Source organism: Bos javanicus, chromosome 21, assembly GCF_032452875.1.
Source record: "Bos javanicus breed banteng chromosome 21, ARS-OSU_banteng_1.0, whole genome shotgun sequence".
Taxonomy (NCBI): Eukaryota; Metazoa; Chordata; class Mammalia; order Artiodactyla; family Bovidae; genus Bos; species Bos javanicus.
The window spans coordinates 5,854,741-5,871,181 of NC_083888.1; the positions used below are offsets into that span (position 1 = coordinate 5,854,741).

The following is a 16,441-nucleotide window of genomic DNA, read 5'->3' on the forward strand; positions in this document are numbered from 1 at the left end:
AAAAGATGCTTTCATCAAGCTGGCTTTTTAATTTAACTGTGTATGTAATAAAAGAGCCTCTGGCTAGGGTATTTGTTGGAGGATGGCAATCTGTTGTTCCTTTTTTGTCTTGTTTTGAAAGCTTTATTCCCCATTCAGAGGTTGGTTTGTTGAAATAAAATTGCTAGTGTAGCCAATTTAAGGAAAAATGACAGGCCAGTCTTCCCTTTAATTACCATCCAATCCTACTCAGGGTTCTTTCAACTGAAGATGAAACTGTTGCAGGAAAGGGGACCTGTTCCAGGGCCCGGAAGTGGGATCTTATCTAACACTCGGAAATGAATTGTCCGAGAAGACACATGTGCTGACAGAGCAAGAGATTTTATCATCAAGGGGCGCCTGGGTGGAGAGCAGCAGGGTGAGGGGACCCAGGAGGACTGCTTTGCCACGTGGCTCACAGACTCGGGTTTTATGGTGATGGGATTAGTTTCCAGGGTGTCTTTAGTCAATTTTCCTGACTCAGAGTCTTTCCTGGTGGTGCATGCATCACTCAGCCAAGATGGATGCCAGCAAGGAGGATTCTGGGAGGGGGTCAGACAGGTGGTGTCTCCTTTTGACCTTTCCTGAACTCTCCCTGTTGGTGGTGGCTTATTAGTTCTGTGTTCCTTACCCAGGACCACCTGTCATCAAACAACTCATGCAAATGGTGGCTACGGTGCCTGGCCAGGGTGGGCGGTTTCAGTCAGTGTGCTCCCCTTAACAACTCCCCCCTGAGAAACTTCATACTCAAGATACTTCTTGGGAACTGGGGTGGAGGTCTCTTTCTTCTGTAACTTCTTCCTGCTGTGCATGGGTGTAGGCCTGCCTAGCAGAGCAGAAGTCTCTCTTAACCTAATCTAAGTTGAGGTATTCTTTGCCTGAAACCAGCATTCATCCTTATAATAATAGCAATTTAGCTTGAAACTGTTGGCCCCTGTCAGAGATGAAATATACAGGGCCAAATAGGAGACCTAAAAGGATGGTGGTCATCACTGGTCCCAGAAACAGAAGGCAACATTTGTGGTGAGGGCTGCAGGGTGTGTGACCTTGTTCTGATTGGTTGGTGGTGAGGCAACAGCGCGGTGCTCCAGGAATCTGGTGCTCAGCCTGAAGTTACCATCCTCCACCTGGGTGGGGGCCCCAGTTCTGCAGAAGAACTCAAAGATATTGTTATATTTGCACATTTCTTGAGTAGGAACCAGGACCCTGCCTCAAGGCTGTACCAACAATAGACTGTTCCTCTGTTTCTGTATCCCCTCACTTCCCTGATTAGCAACTGTCTAAATCTACCCTTTGGAACTCAGGGAAGGTCATGAGGCTGAATGAAGCCGGTATCCTACAGACAAGAAATGGAGAACACAGAACAGATCTGTACTCTCGAGCCCCACGGAGTCCTGCTCAGTTTTAATTCAGGGAACTGGGCAACTATGACTGTGATAACTTCCTGTCAAAATGGGGCACAGGACTGCCTCAGCTGGGAGAACAGACACTGAACTGGAAGTATTCCTGAGTTCCAAGTCCTAGGTCTGAGTCTAATATGATTAAACTCTCAAACCCTTGTCAGCCATTTTGGTGCAACAGACCCAATTAGAAGTAGTTGGAGGGGTGACAACTGGAATTTTAATAGATGAAATAAATCTCATTTGTTTTTAGAAGTATAGGCCGAAACCCAGTCTGGACCTGGCGCTTCAGGGAGACTTGTAGCCAGGTAGCCAGTTGCCTAGTTTTATAAAAAGTAAGGTTGCAGTTACTAGCTGCCAGCAGACGTTGTTTTGAGAATGGTTGTATCCAAGCCTGATACGACTCAGAAAATACAAGTGTTTAGCAATACAAGGTCTAGTCTGAAATTACACCCATAGAATCACCTAGTTATCTCCTTGGATGTCTGAACCATAGCTACTCTATTTTGACTTTTAATTGTAAAATTCTCCTTAATAGCCAAAGCAGATGTCACCATTAATGATGTCAGTGTTTCTCTAGGTATGAGAAGATGCAAGAATTGGGACTCATAAAAGCTTCTCCTGAAAAGATCTATCTACCTGCAGGCCTGTTCTGCCAGTTTCTCCCAGAGCAGAGTGCCTCATTCCTGATTTCCACCCTGAACTCCTTTCGGGGGAGTTGAAGGTCAGCAGCTGCAGTGGCCATGATTTAATCTTTGTAGAGGTAGATGGCAAGTGTCAGTTTTCAGTTGGCAGGCCCCCTTCTTGATTAAACTTGACCATGATTTTAAGGGGGGCATTTCATGACCATTTCATTCCATGGTGCTGAGAATGTCCATTCTCAGGTTCTGGCAAAGATTTTGTTGACAGGCCACTCAATATGCTGTTACTGGACTTGGTCATAAAGCAGTATCCAAAATTCTCTGGACCACCTGTCTTATCAGCCTCTTGGTCCAGGAAAACATTTTTTCTTGTTGCTTCTTCCCATATCTAGAGTTATACTGTTACCATAGTCAGTCTATTATGGAACTATATATTATTTTATCGGAGGCCTCAGTCACACATTTCTCAGTGTAAGAAATAGCAATTTTATAAAACAGGCAAAATACAAATAACATAGTCAGCAGTATTAGTAAAGTCATAAGTAAGAATTAAGCTAAGAGCTTCCATTAGATGTAGCCCAGTATATCCCAGGTCATCTGACTTAGTCTACTCTGTACGAATCTTTATCTTCCAGGGAAATTATATATTGGCACTGTCTATAAGGCACATAGCCCAGTTTTTTAGTGTTACTAGATTGATTATCCTTAATATGATTTAATTAATTTAATCTCCAACACAGAGGTGATTTTAAACCTAAATTATCCATAGCCTGGTGCTATTGCTGGGAGAAATATCAATAACCTCAGATATGCAGATGACACCACCCTTATGGTAGAAAGTGAAGAGGAATTCAAAAGCCTCTTGATGAAAGTGAAAGTGGAGAGTGAAAAAGTTGGCTTAAAGCTCAACATTCAGAAAACGAAGATCATGGCATCCGGTCCCATCACTTCATGGGAAATAGATGGGGAAACAGTGGAAACAGTGTCAGACTTTCTTTCTCTGGGCTCCAAAATCACTGCAGATGGTGACTGCAGCCATGAAATTAAAAGACGCTTGCTCCTTGGAAGGAAAGTTATGACCAACCTATATAGCATATTGAAAAGCAGAGACATTACTTTGCCAGCAAAGGTTCGTCTAGTCAAGGCTATGGTTTTTCCTGTGGTCATGTATGGACTATGGTCACAGTTGGACTGTGAAGAAGGCTGAGCACCGAAGAATTGATGCTTTTGAACTGTGGTGTTGGAGAAGACTCTTGAGAGTTCCTTGGACTGCAAGGAGATCCAACCAGTCCATTCTAAAGGAGATCAGCCCTGGGATTTCTTTGGAAGGACTGATGCTAAAGCTGAAACTCCAGTACTTTGGCCACCTCATGCGAAGAGTTGACTCATTGGAAAAGACTGTGATGCTGGGAGGGATTGGGGGCAAGAGGAGAAGGGGACGACAGAGGATGAGATGACTGGATGGCATCACTGACTCGATGGATGTGAGTCTGAGTGAACTCTGGGAGTTGGTGATGGACAAGGAGGCCTGGCGTGCTGCAATTCATGGGGTCGCAAAGAGTCGGACACAACTGAGTGACTGATCTGATCTGATCTGATCTATATAAATCCATTCCCTAATTGTGGGAGATTTTTTCCCCTTTGCTGAAACTTTGCTTGTTGCTCTGGTTGAGCTTGAGTAATAGAAGAAATAGAAGGAGAAAACTCAAATTTATGGTCAGAGTCAGAGCAGGCATTATTAATTGGCCAGGTGATGGGATTCCATCTAGCAATATCAGTAGTCACCTGAATATAACTATAATTTTTTCAAGTAAATTTTCTCAGGGCCAACCAGCTACAGCCTTGGAATAGAGAAATTCACCAAGGTAACCCAGAACTAGACACAAGTAATTGGCCACAAACCCAACAATTGGATTGATTTCTAAAACTAGCTTAGGATCAGGCCTAGGATAGAAAAGCATTTGATTTATATGCAAAGGTCTAAGAAGTCAACAAAATATTATAAATGATCACATGTATCAGGTCCAGCATCTTGGGCAAGGTGTCTGCCTTTATGTCATCTTCTTGTTCTGGTATAGTGGGGTTTCTCCTCTGTTTGAACGCCACTTTAAGGTGAGATCAGGTCAGCTGTCCTCTCTATAGACCAGTCCAGTGTAGGGGCCTTTAGAAGTGGGAATTAATCCAAGAGTCAGTTTCCCTTCAATTTCACTGTGAATGAGCCAGTTAAGAGTACCTTATTTAAAGGTCCTTCCATCCAGGTTGGAGACAGCCCCTTAAATTATGTCTTTCTCCAGTCCTGATTGCAGCTTATGAAGCATCTGATCTTTATCCCAAGAGAGATTACTGAGATAAGCTTCAGAAACAAACTTAGGGTGTTTTTTAAAGAATTCAATTAAAATTTACATTAATATTGCATAACAGCAAAGAACTATCCAGGAAATGAGTCTTACTAGATACAGATCTCCAAACAAACTGGTATTTAACATTCATTGAAACAAACACCTTTTTCTTCCTGAAATCACCATCATTTTTTACTAAATATAACCAAATTAAGACTTGCTTATGACATAGGTATGGTCTCAATAAACTTGGCCTGATGATTTATATAACCATAATTGATCATAGATCTTTTTGCTTTGCTGAAACTTTTATAGAGTCTCAGACTGAACTTTTAAAGTAAAACCTTCCAGGACTAGGAAAGTCATGCCAAAGGCTTATCATAGATTTGCCTTACAGAGTGCTCTTTTCATGTTCTCAAAAATTCCTTGAAATTTCTGTACCTCTTAGTGAGATAACCTTCCTAAACCTACCTGTTAAAATTACTGGAAACCTAAGAATTTCCAATCTCTGGAGGAGTCAGATAGAGAGAAAATATAATTGTTTTAATTTGTTTATAACATTTAATTTTACCAAATTACTGTCATAATTAGTTTGAGGGGATGGTTTTCCCTACTTCCATAAAACACAGATTCAAACCTGTAATTTTTTTCAGATAGAAACTATAAAAGTTATAAGCATATTCACTGGTTCATTCAGTCCTTCTGTTAACTTTGTGAAGTCATGAGTTTTCCCATTAGAATACCAGAACATATCAGAATGTTCAGTTCAGTTGTGTCCGACTCTTCATGACCCCATGAATCGCAGCATGCCAGGCCTCCCTGTCCATCACCAACTCCCAGAGTTCACTCAGACTCACGTTCATTGAGTCAGTGATGCCATCCAGTCATCTCATCCTCTGTCATCCCCTTCTCCTCTTGCCCCCGATCCCTCCCAGCATCAGAGTCTTTTCCAATGAGTCAACTCTTTGCATGAGGTGGCCAAAGTACTGGAGTTTCAGCTTTAGCATCATTCCCTCCAAAGAAATCCCAAGGCTGATCTCCTTCAAAATGGACTGGTTGGATCTCCTTGCAGTCCAAGGGTCTCTCAAGAGTCTTCTACAACACCACAGTTCAAAAGCATCAGTTCTTCGGCGCTCAGCCTTCTTCACGGTCCAACTCTCACATTCATACATGACCACTAGAAAAACCATAGCCTCGACTAGATGGACCTTTGTTGGCAAAGTAATGTCTCTGCTTTTCAATATGCTATATAGGTTGGTCATAACTTTCCTTCCAAGGAGCAAGCGTCTTTTAATTTCATGGCTGCAATCACCATCTGCAGTGATTTTGGAGCCCAGAAAAAGAAAGTCTGACACTGTTTCCCCATCTATTTCCCATGAAGTGATGGGACCGGATGCCATGATCTTCGTTTTCTGAATGTTGAGCTTTAAGCCAACTTTTTCACTTTCCACTGTCACTTTCATCAAGCGGCTTTTTAGTTCCTCTTCACTTTTTGCCATAAGGGTGGTGTCATCTGCATATCTCAGGTTATTGATATTTCTCCTGGCAATCTTGATTCCAGCTTGTGTTTCTTCCAGCCCAGCGTTTCTCATGATGTACTCTGCATATAAGTTAAATAAGCAGAGTGATAATATACAGCCTTGACGTACTCCTTTTCCTATTTGGAACCAGTCTGTTGTTCCATGTCCAGTTCTAACTGTTGCTTCCTGACCTGCATACAGATTTCTCAAGAGGCAGGTCAGGTGGTCTGGTATTCCCATCTCTTTCAGAATTTTCCACATTATTGTGATCCACACAGTCAAAGGTTTTGGCATCAGAATGTTAGGAATATGTATATTAGTAATATTTACCATACATTATAACATGAGAGGATTTATTACTCATTTGATAACATTTTCCATTTAACCAACCAAATAAACACAGTTAGTTCAATATCTCTCTTTGGAATGTTTCAGTGGCCCTCTAAAACAACCCAAAGTTAGCTAAAGATCAAAAGAATTCAATTTAGGAACTTTTGTAAAAAAAAAAAAAATCAGTCAAAAGGGTTTTAGAACATTCAGTCAGATTTCATCAATGCTGATGGGTGTATCATTTAGCTTGCTGATATGTCACAATAGGCATATGAACTGACTGAGTCTCAAGGCCAAGTGAAAGTCTACTCAGCCATCTTGGGCCTAGTTGGCTCTAACCAGTTTCCTATGGCTGTGTCATTCCTAACAAATCCATCTATCCAACTAATTATAATCCAATTTTAGAAAATCTTTATCATGTATAACTCTTTTCAGTATTTTTTTTCATATTTTCTCCTACTGAAAACACTTCTTAGTTTCCCTAAAGTATTTTCCTCAATGAGGTACATTTCTTGTTGACAGATTTATAACCAAATACAGTCTTATTTGACCACTAGTAAAACTAGGTAGAACAGAATTACTTATGGATCTAAAGACATGTCTATGTTACCAGGCATTAATTTAATACTGAATATTTCCCAGTTCACATGAACCTGGAATTCATAGTTTAATTTAGAATTATTTGATTTGTAAGTGCTTACTTTTCTAAAGCCAATTAAATAGTGCTCATTTACAAATTAACTCAAAATATTATCCTGAAACAAAGACATACTGAGACACACATATTCAGACAGACACAATGCAAGCTTCATTTTCTAAGTTTAGTCATGAAATAGATATTACAATATAAAATTCACTAGTTTATAAATAACAGTTGGAATAAATAAAATTTTAAAGGCTTCTTCCCATTTTTCCTCAGTCTCAGGAGTTAGAGATGGTCTAGATAAGTGTTCCTGAGAGCCCTGGTCTCAAGGCACAAGGAAAGAAAGCCAAGTTCTAACAAAATGGCGGCAGGTCTAAACCAAACAGGGGCCAGACAAAGCAAAATGGCCATCACAAGTCACAGCACAGAACACAGAGCATAAAACACACACATAGACCTGGCAGTCCTCATCAGACACTCCCTTAAATACAAGATTATAGTCTCTCAGAAAACCTCCTATAGAAACACAGAACTTCAGATCCAAGTTCTAACAGAACAAATGAAAATATCTCAGGTCTTCAAAGATTTCAAAGGGAGGAAAGGAAACCAGGTTGAAATAAGAGGGGGGAGGAGGTGGGAGAGGAGGCAAAAGGGGTGGCCTTACAGACGTCTCCTGCCACCTGCACACCCAAGCATTACGGGACCTTACCCTGGGCCTCCAGAGAAAAGAGGACAGGAACTCAGCCCTACCAGAAACCAGACCAGAACAGAACCAGAATTCGAGTTCTCTGCCAATAGGAGATGATCGGGCTCCAATCCTCAGCTCAGGCTGAGGCCCTTCGACCAGATTCCTGTGTCTGAGACCGCGGGACCAGGAAAAAGGATAGGATAGGAAGGGTTAAGGAGAGGAAAGAGAGACAGAAGGGGAGAGAGGTCAGTAAAGTCTCTTGTTCCTTACCCAGTCGGGGAGTCACCATTTGTTGCAGGAAGGGGGACCCCTTCCAGGGCCTGAAGTGGGCTCTTGTCTAACATTCGGAAATGAATTGTCCAAGGAGACACATGTGCTGATAAAGCAAGAGATTTTCTTGGGGAGGGGCACCCAGGCAGAGAGCACAAGGGTGAGGGGACCCAGGAGGACTGCTCTGCCACAGTCTCAGGTTTTATGTTGATGGGATTAGTTTCCGGGTTGTTTTTAGCCAATCATTCTGACTCAGAGTCCTTCCTGGTGGATGCATCACTGAGCACGAATCACTCAGCCAAGATGGATGCCAGAGAGAAGGATTCTGGGAAGTGGTCAGACACGTGGTGTCTCCTTTTGACCTTTCCTGAACTCTTCCAGTTGGTGTGGCTTATTAGTTTTGTGTTCCTTACCAGGACCTCCTGTCATAAAACAACTCGTGCAAATGGTTACTAGGGTGCCTGTCCAGGGTGGTTGGTTTCAGTCAGTGTACTTCCCCTAACAAAACCACTCTGGGTCTAAACTGAGCGAGAATCTTCCCAGTCTTTCCACTGGACTCCTCTGGTGTCTTTCCAATAGGGGGAGTCACTCGGCAATATCTTTCAAAGTGTTTGATGTCTCCAAATAAAACTCAGTATCATCAACCAATAATCTGGAGATCCAAGAACAAGGAGCTGCTGCTGCTGCTAAATTGCTTCAGTCATGTCCGACTCTGTGCAACCCCATAGACAGCAGCCCACCAGGCTCACCTGCCCCTGGGATTCTCCAGGCAAGAACACTGGAGTGGGTTGCCATTTCCTTCTCCAATACATGAAAGTGAAAAGTGAAAGTGAGGTCACTCAGTCATGTCTGACTCTTAGCGACCCCATGGACTGCAGCCTACTAGGCTCTTCTGTCAATGGGATTTTTGAGGCAAGAGTACTAAGAACAAGGAGAGACTCACCCAAATTCATCTGGTCTCTGAGGAGGTGGAGGCCTCCTCCACAAGAGGCCTTTACTGGTACCAGCCTCTTGATCCTCATAGAGTTCAAGCCAAGGAGAGAAATCTGATTTGGCTCCCTTTGTAGTTGGTGGCCAAAACTGTTGATCCAAAAAAAAGCACAACCTGAAAGATAGGAATTATATTTTATTTAGCAGACTTTCTGAGGACTTCAAGCTCAGGAGTCAGTCTTTCAGGTAGCTCTGAGGGACTGCTCCCCAAGAGACAAGGCAGGGGCCAAGGATATATAGAGGTTTTTCCCCACAAAAACCAGGTAGTCAGAACACCAAAAGATTACTGTTAATTAAAGAAAACCAGATATCTCAAGTCAACGAATCTAGGACTTTTCTATGATGGGAAGATCCAAGAGTCTGAGCTGACTGAAATCACGCCTTAGATATGCACCTCAAGGGCTTCCCAGGTGATGCTAATGGTAAAGAACCTGCCTGCCAATGCAGGAGACATAGGAGATCCAGGTTCAGTCTCTGGGTTGGAAAGATCCCCCAGAGGAGGACATGACAACCCACTCCAGTATTCTTCCCTGGAGAATTCCATGGGCAGAGGAGCCTGGCCAGCTACCGTCCATGGGTTTGCAAAGAGTTGGAGAGACTAACGCTTCCACTTCTTCCGCTAACTAGGGCCAGTATCCTATTCTTCCCCATCCTGAATTCCCTCCTCTGGGCTCACTGTGGGAGTGACTATAGTGGCTTGATGACTGCAACATCTTTTACCTACTGAAAAAGCAGGTGATATTTTTCATTCACAGCTTCTTTAGAAGGAATATGAGATGAATGCAGAAGTCCAGAGAATGATTGTCTCTTGGTGGGAAGTGGGGTGCAGGAATTTAGGGAGCATGGGGGTGGGGGCTTCTAAGGTACTGATAATGTTCTATTCCTTAGCTGGATCAATAGGTTGAGTGGTATTCATTTTATTTGTTATTGTTGTTGTTCGGTTGTTAAGTCACGTCAGACTCTTTATGGTTCCATGGACTGTAGCCCACCAGGCTCGAGCCAGGGATCAAACCCACATCTCCAGCATTGGTAGGCAGATTCTTTACCACTGAGCCATCGGGTTTGTTAAATGTACATATATCTTTTATGTACTCTTCTGTACATGTGATAACTTCTATAGTTTAAAAATAGAATTAAGTAGGCAAGAATGAATGAGTAGAGGCTTGGAGTCAGACAAATCCAAGCTCTGCTCTCCACTACCTGGAAAGTTAGTGAGGACAGGGCAACCCACTCCAGTATTTTTCCCTGGAGAATCCTGAGGACAGAGAAGCCTGGCAGGCTACAGTCCATAGGGTCACACAGAGTTGGAGACGACTGAAGCGACTTAGCATGCAAGCATGCACCCGGAACCTCATGAAGTTTCTCTCTCCCAATTGCAGTTCAGCATTTTTGTTGTTATAAACTGGGAATAACTGTAAATGTAGCATAGTTGTCAAGTCTCAGCAGAAGTTGGGATTCTGCAGGATAAGTAATGACAGGGAAGGCTAGCTCCTTCCCCTCCCAGCAGTGGAACTCAAGCTAGAGGGACAAACAGAGAGGATGAATGATGGCTGGGTTTTGATCCCTGATTCTCTTAAATGGACCATGACCATGATCTCATTATACCTGTCTCTAAAAGGAAAAAACAAAAAAACCCCAAAACACCAAACACTGGAACAATTTAGTAAACCAAGTTAAACTGTGGCCTTTGGGTCCAGAAGGGACTGCCAAGAACACAGGGGTCAACGTAGCCACTCTGAATCGAGCTCTCAGGGAACAGGCCTGGCTGGCCCCACTGTGGGGAGGAGTCTGTGCTCTCAGGCACCACCTGGGAGGGGAGGAGGGAAAAGAGGAGCACAGAGAGCCAGTGGAACGGGCGGCGCGGGTCTCGGGGTGGACTGGGCAGACGGCCCCCTCCCCCTCCCCGTCTGCAGGCTCTTTCTGTCCACCCCTCCCCGTCCAGACCTCCTCACTCCCATCCCTGGCCCTGCGCATGCCCCTCATCCTGACGCGCCCACCTCTGCCCCCTCAGCTTCTTCTCGCTTCTAACCCCAACCCTCCAGGAAGTCCCCGAGCACGCCCTGCCCTTCACGACCCTGTTCTGTTCAGTGTTGTCGTCTGCTCCCAGCACAGTGAGCTGGTGACTCCGTCCACCTGAAGATTGTCCTGTGCATCTGGCAGCTGATTTGACTTTGCCTTGGTGTAGGGAGAGAGCAGATGAGCCAAGATGTCACGGTCAGGCTCTCTTGCCCCTTGGCTTCTCGCTCTGCCTTCACATGTTGTAATATAACAGCTGAGATGACTTGTAACACTGCCTATGCACGTCACAAAGCATTGCCTTGGTCACGGGCTGCTGTGTGTGGTACGCCTCTGTGAGCTTCACCACGAAAGCCCTGGCCACTGCTGCAATGGGACTACCTTGGACCGACATCACGATTATGTTACATGAGGCTGTGTTCTGAGTACATTATGGCTGCGATATGGTTATGTTGTGGCTGCTGCATCAGCCAGGAGAGGATAAACGCGTCTGCAGTTCCCACGGCTCCTCGGCTCCTCGAGTCTTCTTCCAGCCTCTTAGCTCACACCCTGCCTATCCTGGATTCAGTGAACAGTGTGAACAGCGAGACAATTGGCAGCGCTAACAGGATCAGCAATACACTTGGGAGCCTAACTTGATCATGATGAAGACTTCCTGTCTGAGAAGAGGGGGCCTTGCCCGACACTAGAGGAGGCCCCAGCACCGGGCAAGTTCAGGGCCTCGCCCCACCCCTGCCTGTCTGCCCAGCCAGGGGACTGCAACCCCGGGCCCTGCCCCGGCCACGTGGAAATGGGCTGTGACCTACCCCACCCCCCCCGCCAGGGAGCCCAGTCCGTGCTTTGCCCTGAGGCTGCGAACTTCTGCTCTCCAACCTAGTGACCCAGAGAGGCTGCCATAGCCTGGTGGATGGGAGGTGTCTGTGCGTGGAGAGGGGCTGGGGCAAGAGAGGGTGCTCCCCCAGCCTGCACCCCTGGCAGGAAAGACTCGGGCTCCAGGATACCCTCACCCAAGCTGGGTGCTGGGGCTCAGGAGGGGCAAGGGCCCCCGGGGTCAAGTATCCCCTGGCACCCAGGAAGGTGGGGAAGGAAGGCAAGGGTGGGGGACCCTGCTAACCTCAGCCTGTAAAGAGGCAGGGGGTGCATGGGCTTGGGTTCCCACCCGGCCCAGAGAGCCCGTTTTCAGCTTCATGAAACTCTAGTCACAAGTGCTGTCCTCACTCCACACTTTGCCCAAATCTCGTGTCTTACTCTCGGAGGCAGTGGGGGCTGGAGGGTTCCCTGGGGGGAATAGAGAGAGGAAACAGGAAATCCAGTCCAAGGAAGAAAGGAGAGACAGACAGATGGATTTCCCCTCCTGTTTCTGGCAACAACTTCCAAGGGCTCCAGGGAAGGGGAATTTGATAGCCACGTTACTTCACCAGCAGATAGCTCAGGCCTTGTCTGGCCATTAACTAAGTGTGTGTTTGCAAAGCTGAAACACGAAAGTTATTTCTACAAAATCCATTTACCTTTCAGCTTGATGTGTCTGTCTGTCCCTCCCACCCCTCTATTTTCCCCTTTGGTTTTCTGCCACTACAATTCTCTTTTTCTCTCTTGTCCTCCCTCCAGCTTTCTTTCTCCCAGCAACAGTCCTCCAAGCCCACAGGATCGTAGTTGGACAGGTTTGATTTAATCAGACTGTGCATGTTTTCCTCATAGGGCCACCCAAAGACTCCTTTGTTTTCCTCCATTATTTTCCCTTTGATGCCTCATCTTCTACTGTCCTATAGAGGTAGAGGAATACATACTATTTAATCTATGTTTTTCTAGTCCACTTTCTATTTTCAAAATACAGTGTTGTTTTAAGATTTAAATACATAAAAGAATTGTCAGAATTTTATCCCATTATTTGCCTTTCAGTCAGGGAAAGACTGAAGGCAGGAGGAGAAGGGGACGACAGAGGATGAGATGGTTGATGGGATCACTGACTCAATGGACATGAGTTTGAGTAAGCTCTGGGAGTTGGTGATGGACAGGGAAGCCTGGTGTGCTGCAGTCCGTGGGGTCATGAAGAGTTGGACACGACTGAGCAGCTGACAAGTAAAAGCTGAAAGAGTTCATCACCACTAGAGCAGCCTTATAAGAATGTCAAAGGAACTTCAAACTGCAAAGAAAAGACATTAATTAGTGATAGGAAAACATATCAAAATATAAATCTTACTATACAGTTAAAATCAGAATACTCTAATTTTGTAATGGTGGTAGATAACATATAAATCTATATTGAAGGTTAAAAGAGAAAAGCATTAAAAACAACAATAACTATGATAATAATAAATACACAAGATAAAAGGGTAAATTGAAACAACAAACAAGTAAAATGATGGGAAGAGTAAAAATGTAGAGCTTTAGTATGCATTCAACATTGTTATCAGCTTAAAATAGACTCATAAATAAAAGATGCTTTTTTGTGAGCCTCATGGTACCCACCTATAACACGAAAACCTATGGTAGATACACAAAAGGTAACTAGAAAGCAATCAAAGCACACACTTACAGAAAACCATCAAATCACAAAGAAAGGAATCAAGAGAAGAAAGGAATAATGGAAACAAAAAGCCATGAAACAGTTAAAGGGGAATTCCAAAGAAACATCTACTTCTGCTTCGTTGACTGCACTAAAGCCTTTGACTGTGTGGATCACAACAAACTGTGGAAAATTCTGAAAGAGATGGGAATATCAGACCACCTTAGCTGCCTCTTGAGAAATCTGTATGTGGGACAAGAAGCAACAGTTAGAATTGGACATGGAACAACTAATTGGTTCCAAATTGGAAAAGGAGTAACTCAAGGCTGTATATTGTCACCCTGTTTATTTAACTTCTATGCAGAATACATCGTGTGAAATGCTGAGCTGGATGAACCATAAGCTGGAATTAAGATTCAGTTCAGTTCAGTTCAGTTGCTCAGTCATGTCCGACTCTTTGCAACCCCATGAATCACAGCATGCCACGCCTCCCTGTCCATCACCAACTCCCGGAGTTCACTCAGACTCACGTCCATTGAGTCAGTGATGCCATCTAGCCATCTCATCCTCTGTCGTCCCCTTCTCCTCCTGCCCCCAATCCCTCCCAGTGTCAGAGTCTTTTCCAATGAGTCAACTCTTCGCGTGAGGTGGCCAAAGTATCAGAGTTTTAGCTTTAGCATCAGTCCTTCCAAAGAAATCCCAGGGCTGATCTCCTTCAGAATGGACTGGTTGGATCTCCTTGCAGTCCAAGGGACTCTTAAGAGTCTTCTCCAACACCACAGTTCAAAAGGAATTAAGATTGCTGGGAGAAATATCAACAGTCTCATAGATGCAGAAGATACCACTCTAATGGCAGTAAGTGAAGAGGATCTAAAGAGCCTCTTGATGCGAGTGGAAGAAGAGAGTGAAAAAGCTGGCTTGAAACTCAACATTTAAAGAACTAAGATCATGGTATCCAGTCTCATCACTTCATGGCAAATAGAAGAGGAAAAAAATGAAAACATTTGTTTCCTTGGGCTCCAAAATGACTGAGGACATTGACTGCAGCCACGAAATTAAAAGACATTTGCTCCTTGGAAGAAAAGCTATGACAAACCTAGACAGTGTATTAAAAAGCAGAGACATTACTTTGCCGACAAAGGTCTATATAGTCAAAACTATGGTTTTTCCAGTGACTGAACAACAACTATTGTTTTTGGAAGAAATGCCCTGTAGATATCAATTAGGTCCAACTAGCTCAATGTATCATTTAAAACTTGTGTTTCCCTACTGATTTTCTGTCTGAATAATCTGTCCATTGGTGTGAGTGGGATATTAAAGTCCCCCATTATTATTGTGTTACTGTCGATTTCCCACATAATTGTTGTTAGCATCAGCTGTATGTATTGAGGTGCTCCTTTTTTGGGTACATATTTATTTATAATTGTTTCCATCTTATGTTTAGATTGATCCCTTGATCATTATGCAGTCCTTCTTTGTCTCTTATAACAGTCTTTATTTTAATGTCTATTTTATCTGAGTATTGCTACTCCCACTTTCTTTTGATTTTTGTTTGCATGGATTATCTTTTTCCAGCCCCTCACTTTCAGTCTGTATATGTCCCTAGGTCTGAGGTGGGTCTCTTTGACAACATATATAGGGGTTTTGTTTTTTTTATCCATTCAGCCAATCTGTGTTTTTTGGTTGAAGCATTTAGCCCACTTACATTTAAGGTAATTATTGATACGTATGATCATGGCATCTGATCCTGTCACTTCATGGCAAATAGATGTGGAAACAATGGAAACAGTGGGAGACTTTATTTTCTTGGGCTCCAAAATCACTGCAGATAGTGACTGTAGCCACGAAATTAAAAGATTTTTGCTCCTTGGAAAAAAAGCTATGACAAGCCTAGACAGCCTATTAAGAAGCAGAGACATTACTTTGCCAACAAAGGTCCTTCTAGTCAAAGCTATGGTTTTTCTAGTGGTCATGTATGGATGTGAGAGCTGGACTATAAAGAAGGCTGAGCGCCAAAGAACTGATGATTTTGAACTGTGGTGTTGAAGAGAGTCCCTTGGACTACAAGGAGGTCACACCAGTCAATCATAAAGGAAATCAGTCCTGAATATTCATTAGAAGGACTGATGCTGAAGCTGAAACTCCAATATTTGGCCACCTGATGCAAAGAACCAGCTCATTAAAAAAGACCCTGATGCTGGAAAAGATACAAGGCAGGAGGAGAAGGGGATGATTACAGAGGATGAGATGGTTGGATGGCATTATTGACTCAATGGATATGAGTTTCAGCAAGCGCCGGGAGATGGTGAAGGACAGGAAAGGCTGGCATGCTGCAGTCCATGGGGTCGCAAAGAGTCAGATACAACTGAGTGTCTGAACATCAACAACATACAATCCTATTACCATTTACTTTATTGTTTTGTGTTTGTAGGTTTCTTCTTTTTGCGTTTCCTGTCTAGGAAGTTAGAGAGTTAGTTTGAAAGTGAAAGTGCAAGTCGCTCAGTTGTGTCTAACTCTTTGCGACCCCATGGACTACACAGTCCATGGAATTCTCCAGGCCAGAATGCTGGAGTGGGTAGCCTTTTCCTTCTTCCCAACCCAGGGATCTTCCCAATCCAGGGATCAAACCCAGGTCTCCCACATTGCAGGCATATTCTTTACCAGCTGAGCCACAGGAGAAGCCCAAGAATACTGGAGTGGGTAGCCTATCCCTTCTCCAGCAGATCTTCCCAACCCAGGAATCAAACTGGGGTCTTCTGCATTGCAGGTGGATTCTTAACCAACTGAGCTATGAGGGAAGCCCATAGAGCTAGTTTGGTGGTCCTGAATTCTCTTAACTTTTGCTTGTCTGTAAAGCTTTTGATTTCTTTTGTGAATCTGAATTGATCCTTGCTGGACAGAGTAATCTTGGTTGTATATATTTCCTTTTCATTACTTTAAGTATATCCTGCCATTCCCTTCTGGCCTGCAGAGTTTCTGTTGAAAGATCAGCTGTTAGCCTTATGGGGATCTCCTTGTATATTATTTGTTGCTTCTCCCTTGCTGCTATTAAAATTTGTTCTTTGTGTTTAATTTTTGTT

General features: G+C 43.8%; 1 long non-coding RNA gene across 1 annotated transcript in view; it reads right to left on the minus strand.

The window, feature by feature from the left end:
• LOC133234089 (uncharacterized) overlaps window positions 1-11,670 on the minus strand; it is a 51,453-nt gene extending 39,783 nt beyond the window's left edge. Inside the window, exons 1-2 of the long non-coding RNA XR_009732004.1 lie at window positions 10,914-11,670; window positions 8,793-8,954 (exon numbers count right to left, since the gene is read on the minus strand). This is a non-coding gene — a long non-coding RNA (uncharacterized LOC133234089). The remainder of the gene's footprint in view (window positions 1-8,792; window positions 8,955-10,913) is intronic.
• Between the last annotated feature and the right edge of the window lie 4,771 nt (window positions 11,671-16,441).